This window comes from Odontesthes bonariensis, chromosome 2 (genome assembly GCF_027942865.1).
Source record: "Odontesthes bonariensis isolate fOdoBon6 chromosome 2, fOdoBon6.hap1, whole genome shotgun sequence".
Taxonomy (NCBI): domain Eukaryota; kingdom Metazoa; phylum Chordata; class Actinopteri; order Atheriniformes; family Atherinopsidae; genus Odontesthes; species Odontesthes bonariensis.
Window position 1 is genome coordinate 10,680,546 of NC_134507.1, and position 26,894 is coordinate 10,707,439.

The following is a 26,894-nucleotide window of genomic DNA, read 5'->3' on the forward strand; positions in this document are numbered from 1 at the left end:
GTCTGTGTCCTACTATCAGTATTTGACAACCTCTAGCAATGGGATTGCGCTTCAAATGCCCCGGAGTTTTCCTTTAATCTTATCTCTCCTTGTGTCACCACAGTAATCTACCTTGTATGTCTTTATTTTTGGAAAAATCATTGTGGATTTTAAGTTTCAGTATGAAGTACACCTTAGATTAGATTTATGAAAATGAAATGAATAATCAGTCAATCAAAATTTTTGCCTGGTTTACACCATTCAGTTATACCTGTTGACCAGATATATATATATATATATATATAGATAGATAGATAGATAGATAGATAGATATAGATATATAGATATATACTTTGTACATATAACTGAAAATGTATTTCAGCACACAGCAGTGACTGGCTTCATTGCTGTTCCCTATTATAGAATGGACACATAATAGACAGTACTGGCCAGTGTTCTTTCCCTGTACTCTTCAGTGCTTTTATGCACTATATTCATATATTAGCAGGCTCTGAAACACTGGCTCCTAAACACAAAGACTGAGTGACATTATCTGCTGGCAGTGGTTATGTGCTTTTTTTTCTATCCTAGGCTTCCACGGCTTTGACAGCACAAAGCTCCCCCACTCCACACAAAAATGCTCACACATACACGCTTGCCTCTCTCTCCACACGTCCAAATGTGAAGCTCTACCAGGGTTGTCAACTATTGCCAGCATGGTCTTACCTTTTTTTTCTTTTTTTCCCCCTCAGAAGGCAGCCAGAGTCTGTTCTGACAGCTCTGCTTTTGATATTTATATTTCCACAGAATTTTAATTACTTTGTGTGCTTCATATTTGATGTCTCCCCATTGTTAGTATGCCCATACCCATGGGCAGTAACGTTGTCTTACAATGTGGCTTCCAGACATTTTCATTCTACAGCACAACTGTCCTCCTCTGTTGTCCTTAGGGTTTTAGCATGTTGTTTTATTGCATTTTTTTTTTTTTACTAATAGAATGAAGCAAGGTGTACTGCAGACAATTTACAAACTTCTCTTTGACATTTTCTGTCTCCCCATATGGCATGCATATAGAACCACGACTCACTGCAGGTTGAGCAGCCACTGCACTCTAATAACAAATGTCTCAGGCCAAAGGAAAAACAAATAAGTCACTTCAACATTTTGTGTAGATTTGTGTTGTTGTTTTTTCAGCTGTTTTGTCATTTTGTCAGGACCACTGGATTTTTAAAGTTCCAGGTCCATTTCATTACCTGACACACTGCATTAACAGTATGAAGCGGTGTATTTCAGACAACAACTACGTTTGGTTCCTAAACATAACCAAGCAGTGAGTGAAACCAAAAGTTTCCCAGATCATTAAAATAAGGAAAGCAAGAACACAGAAAACCACTCTCCCAAAGTCCTTTGTTATATCTGGATCAGGAAGTTTTGAAATTAGATTCCTCTCCTCCTTTTGCATGTTCCTTGTACCATTTCTTAGCATTCCTGTTGGGGGGAGGCTGTTGCTGATGGGGTAAGTACTGTCACTATGGCGACAGTGGTCTGGTCTGCAACGATATTTTAGCAAGATTGAAATGACATCCACATGAATGACTCAAGGTTTTCCAACAAAGCATTATGTTTTAACACGATCATTTGTCATTCAATTCCATTGCCAGTGGTTTGTATCTTGTGCCTGATACATGTGAATAAGAAGTAAGCTTAGTAATGCCATCACAAAAAAACGACAATGAGTATTCTTACTCATATTTATCACAGTAACAAGTGTGTAGCCTTTTCTTGCCTTTGTCAACTGGTTAATGTTATGCCCTTCAGCAATGCAAAGGACCATGTGTCATCCTTTGAAAAAAATAACTGTGGCTAGTTCAATTTGATCAAGTTAGTGCAACTCAGAATTGTTTGTTTTAAATCATTTGTCACAAAAAAGTGAGTTTAAATTACCAACATTATTATGAGATTTACATTTTTACCTTGAACCCGTTAAATTGATTAAGTGATGTTAAAAAGAGTGTATAACAATAAACCAGATAGTTTTATTATTTAACGTTTTTTAGTTGTTTATCGGTCAGGGTCTGACTCAGGATATTGGATATGCATTAACTTTTTAAGGGATGTTCTACACAAAGAAAAAATATTCAAAATGACTTTGAATGCACAATAATAGGAGGAGAGAAAGCATCCTGGGTGGATGTTTTATGGAATGTTGCATCTTTCAGTGTATTACTTAATACCTGAACACCTGCTTCAGAATGGATCATATTAACTCCAACCTGGTCACTTGTCCAAACCTCAAGACATTTGCATATCTTTCCTAAGTTAGGAGTAACTGAACAGAAAGGTTCTTTCTATCCAATCATTACGGTTTTACTTGCATTGAAACAATTAACTCAAAAATGCCACCAGAGCTGATCATAAGTCTGACTAACAGAAACCAGGAAAGGAACAGATGGCATAACAGAAGCACAGATAAATGTAAGGGTAATTACTACTGTATACAAGAAGATCCTTTGTTGGTATGTGTTGCATAACAATATCTGGGGCTCCGTTTGTTTGTTAATTATCAAAAAACCACATACCAAGTTTTTTGTCAACATTATCAAGTTGTAGCGTTGCAGATGATAAATTAATTGTTGGTTTTACTCAAGGATTTTGTTGATAAAGTATAAAAAGATAAAGTGGGGGCAGTAACATCCTTTAGTTTTATTTGATACCCTTTATTTTCAACACCAAGAAGAGCAAAACAAAGCATCCACACTTTAATACCATGATCAAAAATATTTTCATTGCCTTTCATTGCCTGAAAGATGATAAATACAGAATATTGTAGGTAATATGTGAAAAGAACACTTAGATAAATTTTTATTTCATGACCTTATTGTTGACGCATAATTTCCAGTTTTTAAAGTGTTTTGCAAAATTGTGTGTAACTATAATCACAACAAGCTTATTTCTAACATATTCTTAGCTGCGTGTGTACCGTTGTGATCCGGTTTTTCAAATCCGGTTGAGTGAAAAACAAACAAAATTGGACCAACATTTAGAGACTTCCTCAGTCTTAGCCACGTAACTTTGAGTTTTAAAAGCAACCACTTAATAGTTCCAGTTTGTCATCATTTTTCACTTTCTCACCATTCTTTTATTGTGTGAAATTAAGTTGGTTCAACTTTTGTTTACATTCATCATTACTCCTTGTTTCTATCATTTCAGTCTACCACATTGCAATCCACAGTGAAAATCAGAGTTGTGCATATTTTTCCACTTCAACAACAAACATTGTCTCCCGAGAGGGAGTTTAATGTGCTGGCTCACTGAATACGAAAACATTCGGTATAATACATAGCGAGGAGGCATTAAGTAATTGTAAGTGGAAATTGTGACTGACAACTTTCACTTGAGCACATTTGCTTGGTTTTCAGAAAGTCTTTTATATGCAAAAGGAAGGAATGCTTTGCATGTCACCAGTTGATACTTGCATGCAGTTTAGGCTGTGTTAAAACCTTTAAAAAGAAGTATTTATCTTCTCAAATGTATAGTTTAGACATATGAGAGGTTTGTCTGTCAGTCATGATGTGATGGTTTGTTTTTAGATACTAAATTTCCCGACTTCCCTGTGAGGACATATTGGGCACTCGGGTTAGGCATGCATACCATCAGGTTATGTCAGGGAACATTGTTTGTGGCACCTCAGGGACAGAATCTCACTCTACTTCCCCTCACAGCTGAAAATAATCCTTCCATCAGTCCACTGTGAAATATTCCTCCTGCAAACTCAGACTGCCTCCCTTGGGAAAATATCAGGAGAATGCTCAAGTTTTCCTTTGAGCTGCAGTTGTGTTGACATCCATCAGTCAGGTCGTCCTGATTGTGTTACTATAGTCATTTCTACCCATGTTTTTCTTGCATGTGACCTGTGAAATTATGTAAATCCTGATAGAGGTTAGTCCATGATATTATTTTTCTTTTTTGTTGCTTGTTTACATTAGAGTTATTAAAAGTTGTAACTTTGCTGCAAATTTTCACTTTCTGCACAGCCCTGTCATCAGGTAATTAGCAATGAGAGCTTGAGAAGCAGAGGAAACCAGCTCACACAGATGGCATGTTGGTTGTGTGCTGTAGTGTCCTCCAGCAATATTGGGCAACTCAATTGTTGGTACTTGTATTCGAGGTTAGGAGAACAAAATGTCCTTGGATGTGATTTTTGGGACCCTTGGCACAGTCACCTGCAGACAGAAGCACTATGTATTTCTGCTATTTTCTTTTTCTATTACAACTAAGAACAGAAACATTGAAGATTGATTAACTACTGCCAGACTGCAGTTTACTTCAGAGTGGTACTCAAGTGGTCATCTCAAAGCTGCTTCACCCTGAAATAAATTTGTTTCAGTATCATGGATTGAAATATAAAGTGCGCAGTAGTATTATACCGAGATCTGCAAAATCGACACATCAGCCATCAGTTCTCTTTTCTTGTTTTTTCCTCAGCTCGGGACACTTTATTGTTACCCCGTAACAATTGGGGGCTCGTCCGGGATTTGGGGAAATATACAGAAGCTGTGTTTGTAGCCAGTTGTTTGCTGACGTGTGTGGGATTCCCAGTAAGGACAGGTGAGTGTCCAGCTGAACCGAGTGTTCAGTTCTTCCTTCGGGCACTCGTTTATTATTTTGATTTGTTATTTTCTTGGCGAATCCTGGGTGGAGATTCACTCTCTGTTGGGGGCAGGCGTTTCAGGTCTTGTGTTGCCGCTGAAGTTGTGCCTTTAAAGTCGTCTCGTGCCTGGCAAGCCTCAGAAGATAGACAGGTGAGTGGTGGGGGGAGGCAGGTACTGGGGATTCTGTGCACGTGACACGGTTGTATACAAGTCGGCTGGCGTTTTGTTATTTGGTCTACTTTGGTGAGTAACTGTAGCCTATAGTATGGCAACCTTTGATCTGGCTTTGTTTGTAGCAGATCCTACGGTGGATCAGCTGAATAAATTAAGGAAGCGAGATTTACATGACATAGCCGAGCATTATGGCATTTCTTTTGCTAGCTCGATACGTAAAGCGGGATTATTGTGAAGGCATTGGTTGATGCCGGTGTTCTCTCCCTTACCTTACCAGTAGATGGACAGCCTGTTGACTCGCAGGTTGGCGTTAAAACCGCCGCACCCTCCGGTGAGAGTGGCACTGAGCCACCGGTGTTGCCTTTTGTTTCCCCTGGTGTTCAGGCCAGCCGTGTGGGTGAAGGGCCAGTAACTTTGCCACCGTTTGAAACATTTTCTGTGGAATCTTCCATGGCATCCTGAATTGATGCCCGTATAAAAGTCTGTTTAGCTCGCCTCCAACTTGAAAAAGAGGAGCGAGAGCAAGAACGGGAGCTCCAACTCCAGGAGAGATTGGAACTCAGAAGGTTGGAAGCAGATAGTAAGATCCGACTTCGTCAGTTGGAGTTACAATCGGGAGGTTCAGGGAATCTTCAGACAAATCTGTCCACCCACAGACAGAGTCCAACTCTGAGCAACCGATTGAGGTAAGCAAATACATAGCATTAGTTCCTGTTTTCCATGAGGCTGAAATCAAGTCTTACTTCAGTGCATTTGAGCGCATTGCGAGTGCTCTACGCTGGCCAAAAGATGTGTGATATTCTTTTACAGTGCAAGCTTACTGGTAAGGCTCAGGAAGTGTGCGCTGCACTTTCCATTGAAGATAGTTTGAGCTATGAGAAACTTAAGAGTGCTGTTCTTCGTGTTTATGAAGCCTAAAGACAACGTTTCCGTGGTCTAAGAAAATTATCCCATCAGACCCATGTTGATTTTTCAAGAGAAAAAAGTATGTTGTTTGATCGGTGGTGTTTAGCCTGTGAGGTGGGCAACTTCTCTGCTTTACGTGAACTTCTGTTGGTTGAAGAGTTTAAGAACTGCGTCCCTGAGCAAATAGTAACCCATTTAAATGAAGGGAAGGCAGGTACTCTTCACCAGGCTGCTGTGCTGGCAGATGAATTTGTCCTCACCCATAAAAGCAGTTTTAGACAGGGATCTTCTCCGACCCGTAATCTAGACAGAGTTGGAGGGATGCAGAAAGGTGTGCGCGCCCCCTGTTCTCCACCCAGCCCAAAGGCCGAGAGGAAATGTTTTTACTGTTTTAAAACAGGACACCTGGTTGCTGAATGTAAAATGCTGAAACAAAAACAACTGGCAGCACCTCCAAACAAACCAAAGGGTGTGGGATTAATTAAAACAGTGCACCCTACCAATCACTTTCCATTTGAGTCAGAGGAATGTTTTAAACCTTTCACTTTTAAAGCATTTGTGTCACTCACTGGAAATGCTAGTGACGAGCGTCCAGTTAATGTGCTGCGGGACACGGGTGGTTCACAATCATTTATTATTTCAGACGTCTTACCACTAAGTGAGAGGTCGGCTTGTGATTCGTCAGCAATAGTGAGGGGCATTGGCATGGGTTAGTGTTATCACCCGAGCACAAGCTCGAAGGCAGGATAGTGAATTTTCCCTGTCAGACTCTTTATTTGCAACTGTCTTTTCTGAAGACAAGCTGTTGTCTAATGTGTGTAGGAAAAGTGCGGACAAAAAGCCACAGGATACAGAGAAGGTTGATCAGACTCCCGATCTCACGGTTCCGTTGAGCCGTGATGCATTGGTGCGGGCTCAGAAGTCTGAACCGTCTTTAGCAAAGTGTTTTGCAGCTGTTTTGCTTGCAGGGGATAGTGCCAAAAACGAAAAGCTGATTTATTTATTGCAGGAGGGACTCTTGGTACGCAGGTGGTTCCCACGGTGTGGAGTGTCGGATGAGGACTGGGGATGGATACATCAGGTTGTAGTGCCAACCAGTTACAGGCACTATGTGTTAACCTTGGCACATGAACATGTTTGGTCTGGTCATTTAGGCATCACTAAAACCTATGAATGGATTTTAAAACATTTCTTTTGGCCAGGGTTGAAGGCGGATGTAGCACGTTTCTGCAGGACGTGCCACACCTGCCAGGTAGCTGGCAAACCGAACCAGAAAATTACTCCAGCCCCTTTGCATCCTATTCCAGCGGTTGGAGCACCCTTTGAGCATGTTATTGTGGATTGTGTGGGTCCTTTGCCAAGAACTAAGTCTGGGTACCAGTTTAATGTCCATGGTCCATGGTATCTTGGTCCAAGATAAGCTCACAAGTAACCCTCCGTCTAAAACCAGTGTGGTGGACTTTAATTCACAGTGCAGGGCACGGTTGCATAGGGCAACTGCTGCTGCTAAAGAAACTCTGTCAGCATCCCAAGGAGCCATGAAGAAACGGTATGACCGTAAGGCGGCTGTACACTGTTTTAAACCAGGCGACCAGGTGTTAGTGTTGTCACCATTACCAGGAACTGCTCTCACTACTCGGTTCCTGGGTCCCTATGTGGTGGAGAGGAAAGTATCTGACACTGATTATGTAATTAACACTCCTGAACGTAGAAGGAAGACACGGCTGTGTCATGTGAACATGCTCAAGCCTTATTTTTCCAAAATTTCTCGTCCTGTGCAGTGACAGGTCAGTGGGGTCCATTTCACTGGTGTGTGTTGAGACAGAGGCTGACGATGAACTCAAAATGCCCTCTAGTGGCCAACAGAGTGGTAGGCTAACCAACACTGAGTTTCTGTCTGATGCTCACACTTCTCTGTCTTACCTTCCAGATGAACATAAGAACGACATCTTGGCGTTATTTGAGTCATTTCCTGGACTATTTGGTGATGTTCCATCATGCACTGATGTCTTGGAGCATGATATTGATGTGGGCGATGCCTCTCCAATAAAACAACACGCTTATCGTTGTTCGTTAGACAAGCGGCAGTTAATGAAGTCTGAGGTGGAGTGTTTAATAGAACATGGACTGGCTAAGCCTAGTCACAGCCCATGGAGTTCTCCATGCTTGCTGACAAGAAAGGAGTGGAGAACGTGGTAGCAGATGCATTGTCCCGTGTGTGAGGTAAGGACCTTGTGATAGTTTTTTTTTTTTTTTTCACTGTGAAGTTTTTAAAACAAACTAAAGTTTGTTTTGTTTTTTATGGGTGGGGGTGTTACGACCCAAAGGTCGTATTTAGAGTGTGTGTTAGGACTGCAGCCAGGTGAGTTGGTGAGCAGGTAAGTTGTCCCAGCTGTGACTTGGTCTAATCAGCTGGGCTGCTTTTAAAAGATGCTGGAAGACGCAACCGAGAAGCCAGTGGGTCCAGCTATTGTTGGAGTGTTTTTTCCAATAGCTTGTGCAGGTTGTCTGAAGCTTAACTCTTTCAGTGGAAGGAGGTTAACAGTTTGATTTTGGGTTTTGTTGGTCTGTTAATCATTTAGGTTCTTGTTTGTCCTCAGCAGGTTCAGTTGGGTTTGTGTTTTTCTTCTAGGTTTTGGTTGAATAGTATTACTTTTCTTTTCCAATAAATAACCATTTAAACATCAGCCATCAGTTCTCATTGTTTTATTTCCTCAGCTCGGGACACTTTATTGTTACCCCGTAACAGACACCTTACTGTGCAATGAAACACAAATTGACAAAATGCATTGTAGTCATCAAGTCCATTTACAATGTGCATACAACATGTGTGCAATTTGATAGCCAGTTTAAATGGTAAAATCAATTACTTTTTGCATTGATCCATGTGATAGTTTAAATCCATAGGCTAACCACACAAGACCAAAGGTGCTTTTTTATAATGATCTCCTTAACTCTTTCGGTGCCATTGACGTCTTTAGACGTCAATTTAAAAAAAAACGCTGACTGCCAAAGACGTCTATAGACGTCAATTAGGTTTTTTACCGGAGCGGGCTGGGGAACAATCTAGCGGAGTTTGTCACTAAATCTTAGGCTTGTAAACACTAAACAGAGAATATACTGGCAAAATTACCCGCAAGGTGGCAGCAGTGCCACTTTGCACAAAAAAAGAAAAAGCGTGTTTTCTCCGTTTTTTGGGTCAAACAGCGGTTTTTGGTGAAACCAACCTATGTTCTACTGTCTATTACTAAAGGACTGAAAATGGTAGAAACAAACTTTTTTTTCCTGATGAAAGAAGAGAGTCTACTCTTTCGTTTGGTAATTTCGGTGTGTACATAGTCATAAGACACTTTTCTGTGGGTCTTGGAAAATCAGTCAAAATACTGTAAAACACTTGGCAGTATGGGTGTCTTTGAACTGAAAATGGCTGGCAGCCAATGAGTTAAAGAACTGCATCCAAAGACAAACTACTTTGGTTGTTTTATCTCCATAATATTATGTCCTATGAAAGATATTTAGAAGCATTATACTGGAAACATGCGTTTTATCTAGCTTCTAATCGCAGGTAAAAATGTTCTCTTTGATTCATGGAACATGTAGTCAGAATCTAGTCGTTACTCACACAAATGAGGATTTGAATTCAAAAGGCTGTTTATTTATTTTTTTTCTTTCATTTCACTGGAATTGTTACTAGTCTCCAGCATGTTTACATCGTATACAAATGAAGCTTTTTCAATCCCCTTATTATAGTCTTAAATTGCCTTTCCGTACGCTATTTTTCACTCATTTGGATAATAAATGCAACAATGACAAGTGAAACTTTTTTTTTATTGTGTAGTCTATGGTCACACACTTGAAATATCTGCAGTTTAGAGCTAAGCTCATTTCAACAAAACGCCCCAACATCATCACTTGTAAAGCTTTTCTTTTTCTGAAGATATTTGTGTTACATAGAGATGAAAAGACTGAAAGAAATGAATATAACAAATTATGAAAAAAAAAAACTATTAGTTGCTCACTCCTCTGACTGCCGGCTATATATTTAATAGATAGCTTTCCTCTATTCTGCATCAGCGGAAAGCTCACACCTAACTCAGAGACCACTAAGATGCATAGCGGAACAGAAAACATGGAAAGACTTTTGAGGCAAAACATCTCATCAGCTGTTCCCTGTCATCCAAGTCATTTTGCATCTTGGGTCTCTTGGGTGCACAGGAGAACACACTTTGCATTATTTAGAGGGGCAATCACTCAGAAAGCCCTCTGTGTTTGGTCCAGCAGACAAGAAGGAATCTAAAAATATCACCTCTGCTGTGTTAGTTTCTTTGTCATATCAATGGGACCTCCAGTTATGCACATTTGTCTCTGAAGCCATATTTCAACATGAACGTGGCAAAGGGATAAATGTCTGTGTGCTGTGTGGGTGAGGATTTGTCCTGCGGGTTTCCTCGAGGTGTCCTAGATTTCCCACTCGACTGCAGTCATTTGTTTGATGGACAGAAAGACAATTATCTGTGAAAGAATTGTCTAAACTGCTGACGCCAATAGACACAATCATTTATAGCAGGTCAGGATTATCATTTGATCGTCCCCATCATTCATTATCAGTCTTTTGTGCAGAAGAATGAAGCACACAAAATAGCGTCCTCAATATGTAAGAACAAGATCATTTTGGAAAAAGTATGCACCACAGCTAAATGTCAGGGCCTGCATATTCATTCAAGAATTTATTATCCTCATCAACATCATCATCATCATCATCCTGGTATATCTGAATGCACTTGTATTGCGAGCTTGACTGACTTGGCAGGGTTAGTCACACAGAATTCAGTGTTTATCAGTGTCGTCTGTATTCATTATCATAGAATCATTTCATTCCGAACCCCTCTGGAATTAAAGCAGCTTGATATGCTTCAAATGGATAACCACTTGTATGTATTGTTGAAAAAGCTGGACCTTTTACTCATAACTGAATAATTAAAGTCATTCATAGTATTGAATTAAAAAAGCCAATGCTCCTCTTTTTATGGGGGGATTATGCAAATTGTTTCTGAATGAAAGCTTTTGACATTGAAGTTATTATTATTTGTTTTTTTTTTCCTTTTTTTTTTGACACTAATATTTTTCCCAAAATTGTGTGTCACAAAAACACAAAAAGCTGAATTAAAAAAAAATGGTAAAAACAGCGGATGCCAAATGGGGATGATCGAAATTAATTAGATCCCACTTTTCCTGATTAAGTGACATAGGAGGGGGAACAAAGCCCATTTAAGCAGAAACGTGCGTTGGTTTAGAAAAAGACATAGAGCTCCATCTGAGCTTTTTTTTTTTTTTTTAATTCCTGAAGATGACAAGCTCCACAGCCTTGAGGACCACATCTCCAGGCTCTGTGGAGGCTTTCAAAGAGCTACTATCTCGTTTCCCCCACTGAGCCCAATCTGGCCTTGGTCATTAAGACATGTTTCAGCAATGTACCCTCTGTCATATCCCCTGCTGCTGCAGTACTCTCTCATTTCAGTGCTGTAGCTGCTGTCTACTTCTTGAATGTTTGAAAGTAAGAAGGGGAAATGTAAAGTGAATAAATGCGTATCCGAGGAGGACCAGGAAAAGAAGCGTAAATGAGCAACGGTAAACGACTTCTGTGGGACTCAGTTTTGGCCTTGTGAACTAGTCCAAAGTGTTTGTGCAGATGGTTGTCATGGCTGTTGCTGTAGTGTTTAGACAAGGTAATTATAGCACAGAGCAACAAAGTTAGCTGAGCAGTCTCCCACCTGGTGTGCAGCCTTAATGAAGGGAGAAGTAGAAAGAGGTGAAAGCATTCGCTTACAGTCTGTAATCTTTTTGTATTCCCTAGCAAACAAATGAATATGTTTCAGGGCCCAGCCATCATCAGCTGTGTTGGTATAGTTCCCATCATGAAGTCAGCATGGTGTTACATGAAGTGTTACATGGAGAGACAAAGGCAACTGAGAGAGTCTAAATGAATTAAAACACTGGAGCAAGTTTTCTAGCATAGGACAACCTACATGCCTTTTCTTTATAAAACTGTGCAGTTGTAGTCTCATGTGTTACGTACTGCCGCTCTGTCAGGATCCCCTGGCATCAGGCTGTAATACAACAGGTATTCCTCATCATCTGTTTTCAACAGACAGAGCTGATATTGTGAAAGTATGTGAATAAAGTGCATTTTTAAAGTCACATAATGCTGTCATTAAGTCAAATAATCTTATCGAGAAAAAAACAATTGAAGCCTCTATTGATCAACCGTCCAGGCAGTGGAAAATACTGTAAAAAGCATATGGATCTATGTGCCAGTAGTGCTTTTGCTCCTCTTTCAGCTTCAAACAAATACATGCTTTAGCATTTTCCTGACAGAAATGCGGCCAGTTTACTCAAAAGCAGAAAATGCTTAAAGAGGTGTTAGTGCAGAAGTGGCAAAGAGCTATGTCGTCATAGAAAGAGGGGCTCTGGTTATTTAAAGTGATATGCAATGCTTCTACCACAAATCTACTATGAGGGTAATTGTGATTTATCGATGTATCTATGAATCACACTTCCTACCGTAACACTCCTATAACATAACGGTATAGAGGGGATTGTTTATTGTGACTCCCGTCCATGTAACCAATACATTCATTTCATGGGCTCTGCTCAGGGAGCATCCTGTTGCCTTCTTCTTACCTCTCGCCACTAGGCAGATGGTCAGTTATTAACAGTAATTAAGACTCTGTCATTGATCATGGTTTGTAATTGTATCTAATTTGAAATATATTAATGATTAAAACCTCCAGCTGCACGGTGTGAATGTTGATAAGGATGAGGACCAACAGAGGGATACAAAGTGGCAGTAGGAACATCTCACAGGGCTCACCCTATGTGTTACAAGCAGACTATTCCAATTACATGTGCAGGTTGTCCTGCTCATTGGATTACCCCAAATTCTACTGCAGTATTCATTAGCTGAAGCTTGCATTATACAGTATTTGTTTATTTCAGCAGCCTACTTGGAATTAAGGCAGTAAACACATTGTAAACAAACTAATATCATTTGGAAACAAACTGTATGCAATGACATTTTCTGAGTCTAATGAAGACAAAATGGTGTCTTTGTTGTGGAGGGGTTCTTGAGGGAGCTGCAAGACCTTCAAAGAATAAAGTAGGTCAGCCGGCTGACAGGGGGTGCCTGTGGACATGTTCTTTATGCTCAGACTGCTTTGCACACAGTGGACTAGCACAGACAGGAAGGAACCATAGTTAACAGTAGCAACAGCCTGTCATTAGAGGAAAACAGCCTGGAGCTGTTTATTTGATCATCTGAGTGGTTCTTGTCCATCACGTTATGGAGCAGTGCAAATATTAAGACAATGTGTGGTACATGTGACAGTCTGTTGTTTGTGTATGTTTGTGTGCTGACCTGCTTCTTGGAATCCAACTTGATGCAATAATCAATCTAAGCTAAAATGAGTACAATATGTACAGTTATTCGAGACGTACTGCGGCAGAAAAAGATGGGATGATGGGATTTGTTTCTACAATCCTTGTAAGACTTTTCTATGTTATGTATAATTCAAAATGCATTTTCATCAATACTGGGGTTAGACACCAGCACTGTTTTGATTTGGATTAGGAAGATACCACATCTTTCTGGCCATAGTTTGGTAATTTTGAATAGGCTGTAAAGTGTATGAAAAAATATTTTAAAAAAATTAAGATTATTTGTTTGTGTATGTATGTATGTATGTATATATATATATATATATATATATATATATATATATAATTATTTATTAACAATTGCTTTGAGCTGCCTGAAGTAGTCCTAGATGTAATTTTTGTTTACTGCATGTTGGGTGTTTAACCAGAAAGTGAAAAAAAAAATAATATTCTGTGACAAATGTGTCCTCCTGTCACTTCTACTGGAAAGAATCATGGACAGGGATGACTGTTTGAAAAGACAAACTGAAAGCTACACTTAATAACTGGAAATCTGTTCTACTGCTCAGGCTCCTCTTTATTGATTTGTTGTCAAGAATGTTATAAAAGAATTGGTAAAATCCAAGAGTTAACAGTGACTGCATGTTATGAGTGACAGTCAATTAAAACGGGAAGAAGATCCTTGGAGAGCCACTATTGAGATGAAGGCTGTGTACTAAGAGCAAAAATCTCAAGAGTTCATAACTAGATGGATACCTGGACACTTTTTTTTTTTTCTGTCAACAGTCTCAGTCACTCCCTCAGCTGCAGAAATATGGAAGATTGTTTTGTACGAGGCTCCGGTCAGTTTCTGGATTTAAACTGAAGGTTACAAATTTATAGAAACCAGGAGCTTGTGGTATTTAGAAATCAGTGCAAATTACCTACATTAAGTTGTTTTTCTTTTGATTTCTAGGAAGCAATCAGGTTGTATTTGATGTAAGTTGTTTCCATGCAAAAACTGATTGTCAACATTCATTCACTTTAAAGTGTTGAGAGGTGGAGTTTGGTAGAGGAAGCAAAGTATTCCTTCTCCCTCGTGTATATCAGACGAGAGGGAAAGCAAACGTAATGCAAGTGGTTTCTGGTCTTCCGATATCTCTAAAAGACACATGTTTGTATTGAAAATTATTTGTTTTTTTCCTTCTCTTTTTTTTTTTTCACTCAAAACACTTGCTTTTGAAAAACAGCAATCCCTTTTACAGTCTGGTTCTCCACTGTGCAGCACAAGCGCTTTGTGTGTTGATAAGAGTTTGTAAGTGCATGCGTTTTTGATCTGCCCTACCAGAAATGATGTTGACGGTTTAGCGGGTAGATGCCGGTGTTAACTGGTGAGCTTAGATATCCACCCTCTACGAACCCCACACAGAGCGACTGTGTGTGCTGCCTTGCTGTGGTTAGCTCCTTTCAAGCATGTCTTCAAATTTTGTCGAGTAGCTTGTTCTATTTTAGAAAAAGGGTTTACACACAGGCAGGCACATCACAAGAATGAAATGATTCAATGCAAAGTAATACCCCTTAGTAATTGAAAAGTGATGAGCCCTTTTCAGCAAGCTCTGCAAGAATGCTGGCCGCTGAACTCTGAAAGCGGATATACACACTAAAGTTCTTGTTTCCAGATATTATGTTAATGATTATCTATTTACAGCGTTTTTAATGATATCTAAAAAAACAAATGTATGTCCATGTTGGAGTGCAAAATAAAATAAATGTGAAGCTAAAGAGTAAATGAAGGATTTTAAGCTGTGAATGTCCAAGAATCCTTGTTAGCGGGACACAGTTACACAAACAGATGGTGCTTACAGATATCTATTGTGGAGGTTTCAGGGATACATTCCTGACTTGATTGATTGCCGTCAGGTGATATTTGAATATGACAACCACTTCTCCCACATGAGGTTATACTGTATAGATTTCCATTGATGATTTCCTCGTATTCCCTTAGCTTCGGACCATGTGACCTGAGGATGATTCAGACACATACACAGACACACACACACACACACACACACACACAAGCCACGAGATAATGTCACCCTCTCAAGCATTACACATGAAAAGATCTATTTCCATAAAAGTTTTTTATGACTATTTGTGCCGAGAGCATGATCTGATGTGAGATCTGAAAAGCTCTCATTACCGTCATATCAAGGTCTCTTTTAACTCACCAGAAAGTATATAATGTTTGATATATTGCAGCCAACATCTTTTACTTTGACCCTTAAAATACTGTCATCACATGATGATGGAAGCCAGCCTTGGCCTTTAAGCATCATTCTCTGCCTTAAAAATTATGCTAACAAATATTGAGAAACAATGCAGCAAACATTCTCTGCGATCATTTTTGCTGCGCCTAAGATAATCATTGCAAAGAAGCCTCAGAAGTTAAAAAGTGTGCCCATCTGGTGAGAAAACTGGGACAAAGTGTACTTTAGAGGGAACAGAGGATAACTCTCCTGGCCTTTAGGGCTGCAGCTCGAGAGAGCCAAGTGCTCTGAAATAGTTAGGTAAAGATGCTTATTTTTTCAATCTTTCTCTATTTTTAGATATTCCTTGGGGAAGTTGCATTTGTGTGGTTGCAAAGATCATCAATTTAGTTTCTTTCTCGTACTTTATGAATGCCTGTTAAAAGATCTTAACATATCTCTTTAAACTTGCAGAAACCCTTCAGGATGACGTGTAGTGGGAGTCAATGGATGACAGCAGTGTTCAATACTAATGGCACCCTAGTATAAAGTAGGAGTCAATAAATTGGCTTTTCAACTTCATGCTGAGACCCGAACGCCCCTCATACTCTACTCTGCCTGCCTCTCAGGATTTGGGCCATCCCAGCTCAAGCGTTCAGAGCATCATTATTCTCTCATCCCTTATCTGGCAAAGGGATCGATAAATCTATGGATCCTTCTCTGACTGGACTCCAGTGTCCACCTGTCTTCTATTTTTTCTCTTGTCAATCCAAGAGGACACTTATCTGCTAGAACACGCTGATGCATTGTGTGACGCTTTGGTGATTGTTCATTAAGTTGTTTTCCAATGAGAGGCAAGAATCAATAGCAGATCGTGGTGATTTCATATCCTCTTAGCACTGTTATGTTGGAAGTCCTCAATAATTTGAAGGAGTAAACTAGTAGCTTATTAAACAGAAATAATGAAGATTGCTCTCATCATTTTTGTTATTGCAATTGAATTTTTCTCTTTTAAAATTTTGAACTGTACAACAGTGATCTGGATCGTCCTATTTCGATTAGAAGAATGTGTGCATTCTCATGTGTGAGCAATAGGATAACCATCTCTTGTCTTGGTTTTCACTAGTGTACAGTAATCTGAAAAACAAGTGTTGGGGTGGTCGGTGGCATAGTGGGTTAAGCAGCCGCCCCATTTGCTGAGGCTACAGTCCTCGCTGCAGCTGTCCCTGGTTCGAGTCCCGCACCGGACGGCCCTTTGCTGCATGTCTTCCCCCTCTCTCTGCCCCCTTATTCCTGTCTCTCTCCAACTGCCCTATCCATTAAAGGCATAAAAAGCCCCAAAAAATATATAAAAAAAAAAAAAAACAAGTGTTGCTAGAATCAAATGTATGCTGTTATATGTTATGCAGTTATGTCATAGTCTTGGCAGGCTTAACAGGATTTCAGACAAAACAGAGATTCATGAGGCTTTAAACCTGGATACGTTTAAAGCGTTACCATGGTGAATAAAAATTTTAGCAAATTGGTTCCAGTTTTTACCTGAATTATTTATGTATTAAAGTAATTAAATAAATGTGGGCAGCCAAGTATCGATATGAATGATACAAACCGTAACTGTTATTGCACAATAAGAGTACAACGACATTTGTCATGACAAGTGAAGGGAGTAATAGCAGTCCAGTGTAGGGGGGGTAACACCTTGTACAGAGTTTGTTTCCAGTACAGCTCTTGGGTAGAAGCTATTCCTCAGCTTGAAGATGTGGGCTTTTACAGCTGTGAATGTACTGTGAAACTGTTTCCTCGCTGTGGCTATTTCCACAATTAATTGCAACAGCAAGCATCAACAATGATTTGCATGTTTGTTTTACTATTGGTAGGTAAACAGCAAACAATTCCCAGCACTTTTATGCTGGGATTTGATAGAGAATTTGTTAGAAAAAGAACAATGCCAGGGAGTTATATCCTTGTGTTGTCAGACTTTAGTTGATATAATTCCATACTTGTTAGAGGAATGCATACAGTATGGTGTACATGTTTGTAATTTGCTTTGCAAAACTAGATACAAGATGTGTATTTTCAGAGAGGATGATTTACCCCTTTCACATATCGTGAATCTGGGATATAATGCATGCCTTGTGGGCCGAGGTGTGTGCTGTACACGAAGGGTGGAGAGTTTTAGCCAGATCATGAACCTTTTGCGTAATGTCACTCCACTCTCTTTTTCATATTTACTGTTCATTATGTTGTCAACTAGCAAAGGCAAAAGGCTATAAAATTATCTTCTTCAATGTCATAACTCTTAACCGTCGTTTTTGTTTGCAAAATATTCGTGCTGGAGGTAATCTTTATATTACTTGACTTTGTGAATCTTGAAGTCTTCAAATAAAAGTGTCATTCTGAAGAAAAAAATATTTATTAATTTGTTTGTTTTTGAACTTATAACTTGTTTGCACACAATTCGAGAATTAAACTACAACATTATGATGCACTATACATTATAAATGTACTTAATTCTTTGAATCACTCTAAATTATTTATATATCTGCTTATGATGTATATTAAATGCATCTACGTATGTCATAGTTACTGCATTCACGGATCAGTTTATCCATAGGAACTTTTTTCTTTTTTTTCCCAAGGGTAACATCCCTGAATTTTCAGAGAGATGGGTTTTTTTTCAGTCGGTTCATATCACTTTTTGGGTGGGACATTGGTTCCCAGCTGAAATGTATTCAATCTGGACTTGTTATTTTGTTTTGATAGCCAGAGGCACTCTTTTCTTGCTCCTTACCTAACCCTGGGGTGAATCCCAATATGCGATGGGCCGAGAAAACGGTGATGTATTGCACTGCTGAGAATGCTTGAACAGATAGGCTTTCAGTACAATGCAGTGTTGTGGACCATTGTGATGGAAATACACAGATTGCTCTTTGTTGCTACATTGGCACAAACCTTACTAATCTAGTGTAACTGATGACAGAAGACATCTTTCTCAGCTGCTGTCTCCCAGGACTCATCATTCTCTCCTTCCTTGTATCAATCACATGTGAGTCAGATTATTTTGTCATGCTACATAGCCTTAGTAATACCCCCTATGGTGTCTCAAACTGTACCTCTTTACACCGCTTCTGGTGCTTTACATATATCCCTCCTCCACAAAGTAAATTGGAATCTATGTGGTTTTGTACTTAATAGGACATATGTCAGCATGACAAAATGGGAAGAAAGACGGCAGGTGATAGAAGTTAAAAATTCACAGACAATTTCACTTGTACACTTATATCCTTCCAAACAATTTCAATGGAGGATAAGCTATTGTCTTATCAGCTCTGCTAAGGTCATGTTTCCTGTTCATTCACTAATTTGTACATCTCACTGACCTCTGCCTCAGGTTAGCAGGCACAGGAAATGAACGGCCTCCTATTGCTAACCCTGTGGGACCCTGCTGACCACAGCACTCAAGAGCTAACCAGCATTACAAAGAGGTCATTACAAACAACATATGTGTGACTGATTGAGACCAATCACCTTTGCATAAAAGAAACATCATCATGGACAACAAAGAGCAGGCTTGAAGCAGTATTGTAGTCATGTAACAGTTGCAGAGGCCCTTTGGGCCAAACAGAAAATTTCCCTTAGTGAAAGGGATGTTGGGGGGTGATTGAGTGCTGTCAAACAATGGAGGATCGACTGGCTGAGTGATTTATAGGCCTAGCTTAATGGAAAGGCTCGATGGTTTCAAATCAGTCAGCATAGCCATAAAATTTCTCCTTCTATCTGTGATAACATTTATGTATCCCTTATATTTTTGGTGTCTGACCTTTAAAAGAGAACATACCTAACTTTTGCAGGTGGTAATTTAAGATTTGCAAGGGTTATTACAAATCTGTTCACTGTGAGTAAATGTTGACACAAAGGGCCAGCAGAGCAAGTGGGCCTTTTGGACTGCAGCTTGAGAGGGGTGCCATTTTAGAAACTGATAACTGCTAAAATGTATTTTTAGGGCTTTCTCCATTTAAAAAGAATGCAGTTGTCATTTTCAGTGTTTGGACATATATAGTATTAGGTCTCTAGAATAAAACATAATCCCTACCCTACTCGGTTTATATTAATGAAATGAAACAAGATTTTTAAGTTTCTGTATTTTATATATATAAACACACAGATATATTGCAGCTGTGCTTGCATAAACTTGATGCTATTAGAAAAATTAATATTTTGTCTCGATGTTGTGGCTTCAATCAATGAGGTCTTTTTCCGGAATCACTCAGCGTATTGGAAATGTCAAATCCATCTTGGAGGCCTCTGTAATGAGTAGAGGGGCACTGGCTTAAAGTCATTCATTTTGTTTTATTGATCATTGGATTCCATAAGGAAAATCACATTCTGAGGCTTCACTTACATGTTAATGAAAACACGGTAGACCTTGAATATATTGCCAGAGGTCCTTCCATAGTAAAAGCAAGTGAGCGTATTCGGACATGGCTGAGCTAAATCAAATCAACAGCAATGTCATGTGTCTGCCGTAGAAAGTTGGCTTTCACAGAAATAATTTGAATTTGTCTCCTGTGATTTTCGTCTTTGATTCATGCTCTGTGTAGCTGTTTCACTGTGGCTGAGTATCCACTGGGACCTGAATCCCAACTCCTTTATAGTATGTAAAAGTCAGTGAGCTCAAATTGTAATTTGAGGAAAATGAGTACAGTTGAGCTGAACTGTAGTGTCTCTGTTATCTGCCCAAGGATTCTGTAAGGATATGGGCCATAAGTAGTTATTACCTAGTGAAAGCAGATTACAGTAACTCTGTTGTTTTGGAGCATAGATATCAATGTGGCTAAACCAGTTCCTTTGATGTCCCTTTTTCAACAGTGAAGCTTATTATCAGCAATTCACATGTGGGCATTATCTCCACTTAGACATGATTAAAGGTAAATATACTTAAGTGCCCCCTGGGCCAAGGACTTTATTGGACCGAGGGGTACACTTTTTAAAGCTCACAGTTGGACCAGCATATGGTTTAGGCATGTAGTGAGAAGAAAAGCTGTGTACACAATATAAAGAGCTTGGTAATTCCATTTGCTGTTGGACATAACAGTCTGCAACAAAATACATGGGCAGAGAGAGGATTGAGTGTGCATTCAGCTATAATCCTGGGACGGGGGAGGGCAAGACAACTCAAGCTGTGCAATTACCCAAAGAAACAACACAAGACTCTTCACATCTGTGCAGAACAGCACAGATTTCTTAATTTCTTACTTTAGCACAGCTCACACATTCATTGTATCCTGAAAGAAGATTTTCCTTCTGCCTGTATCATTGCTGCATGTGTTCATCACTCTGCCATGCCTCCACTTTCCTTTTATACCTTTTACATCCCTTTGCAACAGGGTGTCCAAGTTGTGCTTAATTTTTGACAAATCTGGCTTTTGTTTCAGGAAGTAAACAGAGCTTTGACTCCTCTGTGATGTGCTATGTACAGCATAAAATTGTATTGTTTATCCTCTTTCAGTGACCTGTTTTCTGCATCCTGAAGCAAAATCCAGGGTGTCCCTTGGATTTGATTTTATCACATAGCAGTTGAGTCAGGAAACTGGGGCCAAAAGGGGAGGCAAGCCGCAAAGCCTAATGATGAGAGCAGCGTTTGTGGCCAGCAATATCAATGTTAATCTATAAGGCACATACTTACGTCATACTGTATGTACATAGCAGCACAGTTACAGTAAGAAGACCCTAGAGCGTGAACCTAGTTGTTTCTGAAGTCTTTTTACAGAGCCTTCAATAGTGTATGCAACATGGCAGCCACAACCTTACTCATGACACATGCTTTTCATCAGTCAAATAAAGTTTGAGTAGAGCATAGTGATTAGATATATTTGAGCTGCATCCAAAAATATTCACCATTCACCAAAAGCTCTAGTTCAACATATAAAATATTTGATTTGTTATATTAAACATTATGAAAGGTATAAACTATGACTATAAAACATATACGAAGAAACTGAATTATTCCATTTCCTGTGAAACTTGGATATTGATTCAGAGTCAAAGTACTCGGGGAAAAGTACATTGAAAAACTAACACAATACCAAAAATCTTGATTAACATCCATTCTGGATATTCAAAAATATCCTTTTTGTTCCTTCCTTCTGAAAGATAGTACTTTGTTTGTTGCTGCCAACTTAATCTTTCTGAAGCCTGAAGTGACCATAGTTGGGCAAATGGGTGCTGCTGGAGACTAATACTGTGAAATCGAATTAGCTTAAAATAAGAGGGACCCCCCCAGCACCAAGGTCAAAGGAGAAAAATATATTCACTTTTCAACAGAAAAATTGATGCTTTACGAGTAGACCTCTGTTGGAGCCAGAGACGTTTTGCAGCTAGAGCTGCCATCAGAGGCATTGCACTTTAAGGCACTTCATTGTTGACGTCACATCCACTTCTGTCATTTCATCTTCTCTATACAGTCATTTGAGGTATTTCAAAATCAACCCTCTTGTTTTTTTGCATGGTTAGTCGTTTCTCAATTTTAATTTTATATCTTGATAAAAAATATTTAAGAAGATATATATTTAGCAAAATAGTAAGTCAAAAAGAGTTTAATCCCATTCTAAAAATCACAAACTGCCATTTTTTTTATTTTAAGCAGAATCATAGTCAATTTTAGAAATAGTCAATCTTTTGTGTGTTGGATGGCTCTCTCTCCCTCTATTCCACAATCATTCATATTTAATAGCATTTGATGCACAGAATGAAGTATGTTGGAAAATGTTAGTTACTGTTTCTAAATCCCTCTGCAAACTGGAAAGAATTCAAGTTTGTTTTGTCATCTTTAAGGGACAAGCCAGGATTTGGACGATGGCAGACATGGAAGCATTAGTTTGATTAAAGTCTTAACAGACCCTGGTTTTCTTTCTGTGGACCACAGCCTTGATACTGTCTATGCTTTGGCTGTTAGTACTATGTCTACACAAAAGGACTTGCTTAGCACCAGAAACAAATGTCCATTGCTGGTTCTATGTAAGGATGAGAAAATAATCTGCTGCTCCTGCTTTTCACCTCAGTTTAGCCACTCACACTTTTCTGTCAGTCATTACAAGCTCACCACCTCACTTTTTTTCCTGGGCTCTACAGGCACATCATAATCATTGTTGGTACAGGAATACCAATTTTAATACAGCCTCCAAAATGGAATGCTTGTGGTGTCAGTACTGCTTTTCTAGTGCAGTGGAGAGAGTGTGAGCTTTCCCTGCAGAACCATGTCTAATTGGCTTGCTCTATAGTTTGTTGAGTCCTGTCCTGTGGCTGTTCTTCAGTGCCCATTCACACCTTTCACCAACATCCCCGCAGGTGGAGTGTGAAATCCATTTGTTTCGAGGCAGGAACCAAAGCGCTCGCTACCCTGTGACAGACCATTATGTCTGCAGCTCCAGACAGTTCCTATTGAGCTAAACAGGTATAACTCAACAGTATAATTCAAGCGGCTAATGGTGAATCATTAGAGAAACTTCAGCCTCAACCCACAGTGAGTGTTTGTACCTTTTTGCAATGGCCACCTATTGTTCCCACTTGTTCCAGTGATAAGCAGACAATTAGTAGTTCGACTAAGCATCAGTAGGGGTCATGAATCATGAAGTAGCATCATCTCAGCCTGATTTAACTTGGCCAGTGCAAAATGAACCCCTTAAGAAGCTACTTTAATAGCACGGCTTTCACTGTGCTGTTCATACTTTACGAGCTTCATCACTGAAAATGTCATAAATAGGTCTTTACTCAAAAGTGAACACAGTTATGGCATGGTAAATTAATGACCTTTTGAAACTGTGTAAGAGGATAAAAGAAAGGACTGAGAAAATTGTGTGTCATTTAGAACAATGTATAACTTGCAATCTGGCCGTGATTACAGGTAAACACTGTTTGTGACTCTTTGTAACAACCGTAACCATTAGCATGCTCTGAAGACATATGGGATCTGCCTGTCCTCTGGGCTTTGTGGAAAGATTTAGTGCCTAGTCCAACAAAGTTTGCTTCCCGACTGGGGAATAGTACAGGTCGAATGAGAATGAGGAATTCAAAATGCTAAATCACCACAGTTAGGGCACCACCTGTCTCTGGTGTGCCCTGGTAATTATCTTGCATCACTACTTTCTCATTTCTGCCCACCGAGATGACATTAGCATAAAACAGGAAGGGCTCTGCATACACTAGATGAGGCACTTGGCTGATTGCATGCCTGTCCTGACCCCCGTGTCCAACACACAGCTAGCGGAAGCAGTCTAGATCATCATGAACCCATAGGATGTTTTGTGGCTTCTTACAAATAAACAAAGGGCTCAAATGTTAGACTTTGTATAAATTAGCATTAATGACCTCATTATGTTTCTGAACACTGTTGTCTTTTCACAATCAGCACTTCATTAAATGACATTGGACACTTAATTGAAGATCCTGTTCTGTTTTAAAAGGTAGTTTGACAAGTTGCTGAAAGGGAACACATGGCTCCCATTTGGAGCAAACATGATGTTTATGAGCACTATGAATCAACCTAATGCGCTTGAATAAAGGAAAGTTTGAGTCTGAAACATATTCAATAGATTATAACCATGTTTAATTTTAAGTTGCTCACTGTGTTAAATGTCTGCATGCATGGATGTTCTGTTTGTTCAGTTTATCCTCAGCATTCTTTAAACAGCCTAAGGCACACTATTCATTTCCTGAAAACTGCGACCACAGATGAAATTTTTTTTCCGTCTTTCAAATAACAGATATTCAGAGTGGCTAGATGAACTTGTAATCTATGTAACACTGGCACTTGTACTGTGTTCACTACTTAATGCCATAACATATAAGTCTTAACAAAAACTCTTTATTTGAAGGGGTAAACATGAGATTCACATCCCATTTTCAATCATGACACAACATCTGTCATTATGGCTCGTGAATTTTGATTATTACGGCAGCAAGATATTAACTGAATGTGTGACTGCAGTCATGTATATCACAATAGTAATATTATTATTCACACCTCTTCAGCTAAAGTGCTTTGTGTACATAATTCTATATTGTTATTTATTTAACTGACCTGCAACAATACAGATGTGACTGCATATTTCTTGGATGTGACTGCTCACTATGTTGCGATTTTGATGTGACACACACAATTCGTGGCATTGATCAAGTCAGCTAAGCGGCCTCTTCCAGTGTCCCAACAGCTTCCATAACTACCAACAACCAACAACGCTTTGCATCTGTATTGTTGCAGGTCAGCAGGAACAGTCAAGAACGCAGAAGGTTGCCATTTAATGGTGACGCAGGTTAAACCGTAACACGAAGGGTCAACTTCTGTGTCTGTGTGTGCAACTAAGATAATCATTCTGTCAGTCACAGTATCTATGCATTTTTCTGAGCTAAGTCAGAAATTTGCCTTAGTTCACCAGCAATTTCCTGACAGGAAGCCATTATCTCTCACAAGAAAGTAGGGTAAACCCAGTTGGTTTTCAAAGGATTTATTGAGAGCTGATTCTCATAGATGACCAATCATGCAGAGAAGTAATAATGTGAAAAAGTGGGGAAATAAATACGTGTAGATTCGGAAAATTAAAAATAAATTAATAAATAAGTGTGGAAATAAGCAAATAAATGTGGAAATAAAATAAAATTTAAAAATATAAAGTAAGTAAATAATGAATGGATAGATAAATGGACAATGTAAAAACACAAACATTTAATTATTTATTTCTTCATGTATTTATTTATTTTTGATTATGGCAGTTTTGGTCCTCAATAGATTTAGGCGTGGTACATTTAAAACACAGAGATATATTGAATCCCGACAGACTTTTTAAGCCCACTTCTATCCATCATTTTAGAGAGATTACTGATCATTGGAAAGCTTTGATCACAATTATGGTAACTCAACAATTCATTATTGATGTCATCAACATTAATGAGACATTGCAGCCCTCCTCTCTTCTCCATTCTCACATTCAGAGATATTGGTGACCACCAATCAAATATTTAGAAAGAAGATCAGCTTTTAATAGCTCATATTCATTGGAGCATCATTGATTTAAATGTTACAACACATTGTACTTATTTATGTTGTCAGCTGTTGACAGTTCATTCCATTGTAACGGAAAATGAAAAGGAACAGACCCTGGAACAGTACCACACAGGTTAATAAACTGTATGTCTGTTGAACTACTATTGTTGAACTTTGAATTAATTATCTGGGCATTTCCCCCCTCTTTAGTCTCAGCACTTGAATTCCATCAGATGTGCCTTAGAGACTGGTACCTAATGTCCTTTATCGATTCTAGGTTTCCTAGGTCTCATTTTAATGTGGTTTTTACCCTTCTTCCCACTGAGCTGCCAATATGTTTATACTTCTTTACAGAGGTGAAGGGTAAGTTTATTAATGATGGAGCCAAAGTGGGAAGATTAGAACTCAATTATCTGCTTGTGTCATGCATTTTGGTTCTGGCTCAATATATTAGTCATAGTTGAGAAATATAGCTGTTTTACTTTCTTTTCCCTAAGTACTGAATTAAGTATACTTTCCTCAATGCAAATGCAAATCTTGCTTGCAGCACTGCATACATACTGACATTCTAGAGTTTGCAGTTTAGGGCGAGGGATCAAAAGCTTTCAATTATTGTAAGTGCTTTCAAAAACCTGTGTGAACTAATTGAGCCCTGCAGCCCAGATATAAAGTTCCATTTTAGTATTCAAATCACTAAACACTCCTGCGGCTTCTTATATTGTTCATCCATGTTAAAGATGTGCTTTGAAAAGAGTCTTAGAAAAAATAAATGCATCATTCTTCAAAGCAAACTTAAAAAGAACTTGAAGCTTTCAAAAAATATGTGCTAAATTGTGTATGTGTGTATATATAATACCGGTCAAAAGTTTTAGAACACCCCAATTTCTCCAGTTTTTCATTGAAAATTACTTCTTTAATGTCTCATTGCACTCTGAAATGAAATTAAAGCCTTGTACAAACAAGGAATTGGAGCTAAAAAAAAAAAAAAGAAAATAAATCATGGAATCAATTTATGGACCAAAATGTATTCTAAACCTTTGACTCATCAAAGTAGCCACCTTTGGCTGAACACACTCTTGGCATTCTTTCTACAATAGAAATCAAATATTTTTCAGAAAGCTCTTCCCAACTCTGTTGCAGAAGTTCCCCTAAATGTGTGTCACTTGTAGGTTGCTTTGCTTTCACTCTTCTGCCCAGTTCATCCCAAAGTTTACCATCTTGTTCTTTTTTCCTGAGGTAGTTCTGGCATAGCTTGGACTTATGTTTTGGGTCATTATCTTGCTGTAGGATGAACCCCTGACCAACTAGGTGCATACCAAAGGGTATGCATGGTGCTGCAGAATGCTGTGGTAGCCGTTTTGGTTCAGGGTGCCTCTCACTCTGTACAAGTCACCGACCCTGGATCCAGCTAAACAGCCCCAGACCATCACTCTTCCTCCTTCATGTTTGACAGTTGATGATACACACTGTGGAACCATCCTTTCG

General features: G+C 39.1%; 1 protein-coding gene across 2 annotated transcripts in view; it reads left to right on the forward strand.

Annotated features, from left to right (window-relative positions):
* macrod2 (mono-ADP ribosylhydrolase 2) overlaps window positions 1-26,894 on the forward strand; it is a 432,443-nt gene that overhangs the window by 234,137 nt on the left and 171,412 nt on the right. The window lies entirely within an intron of this gene.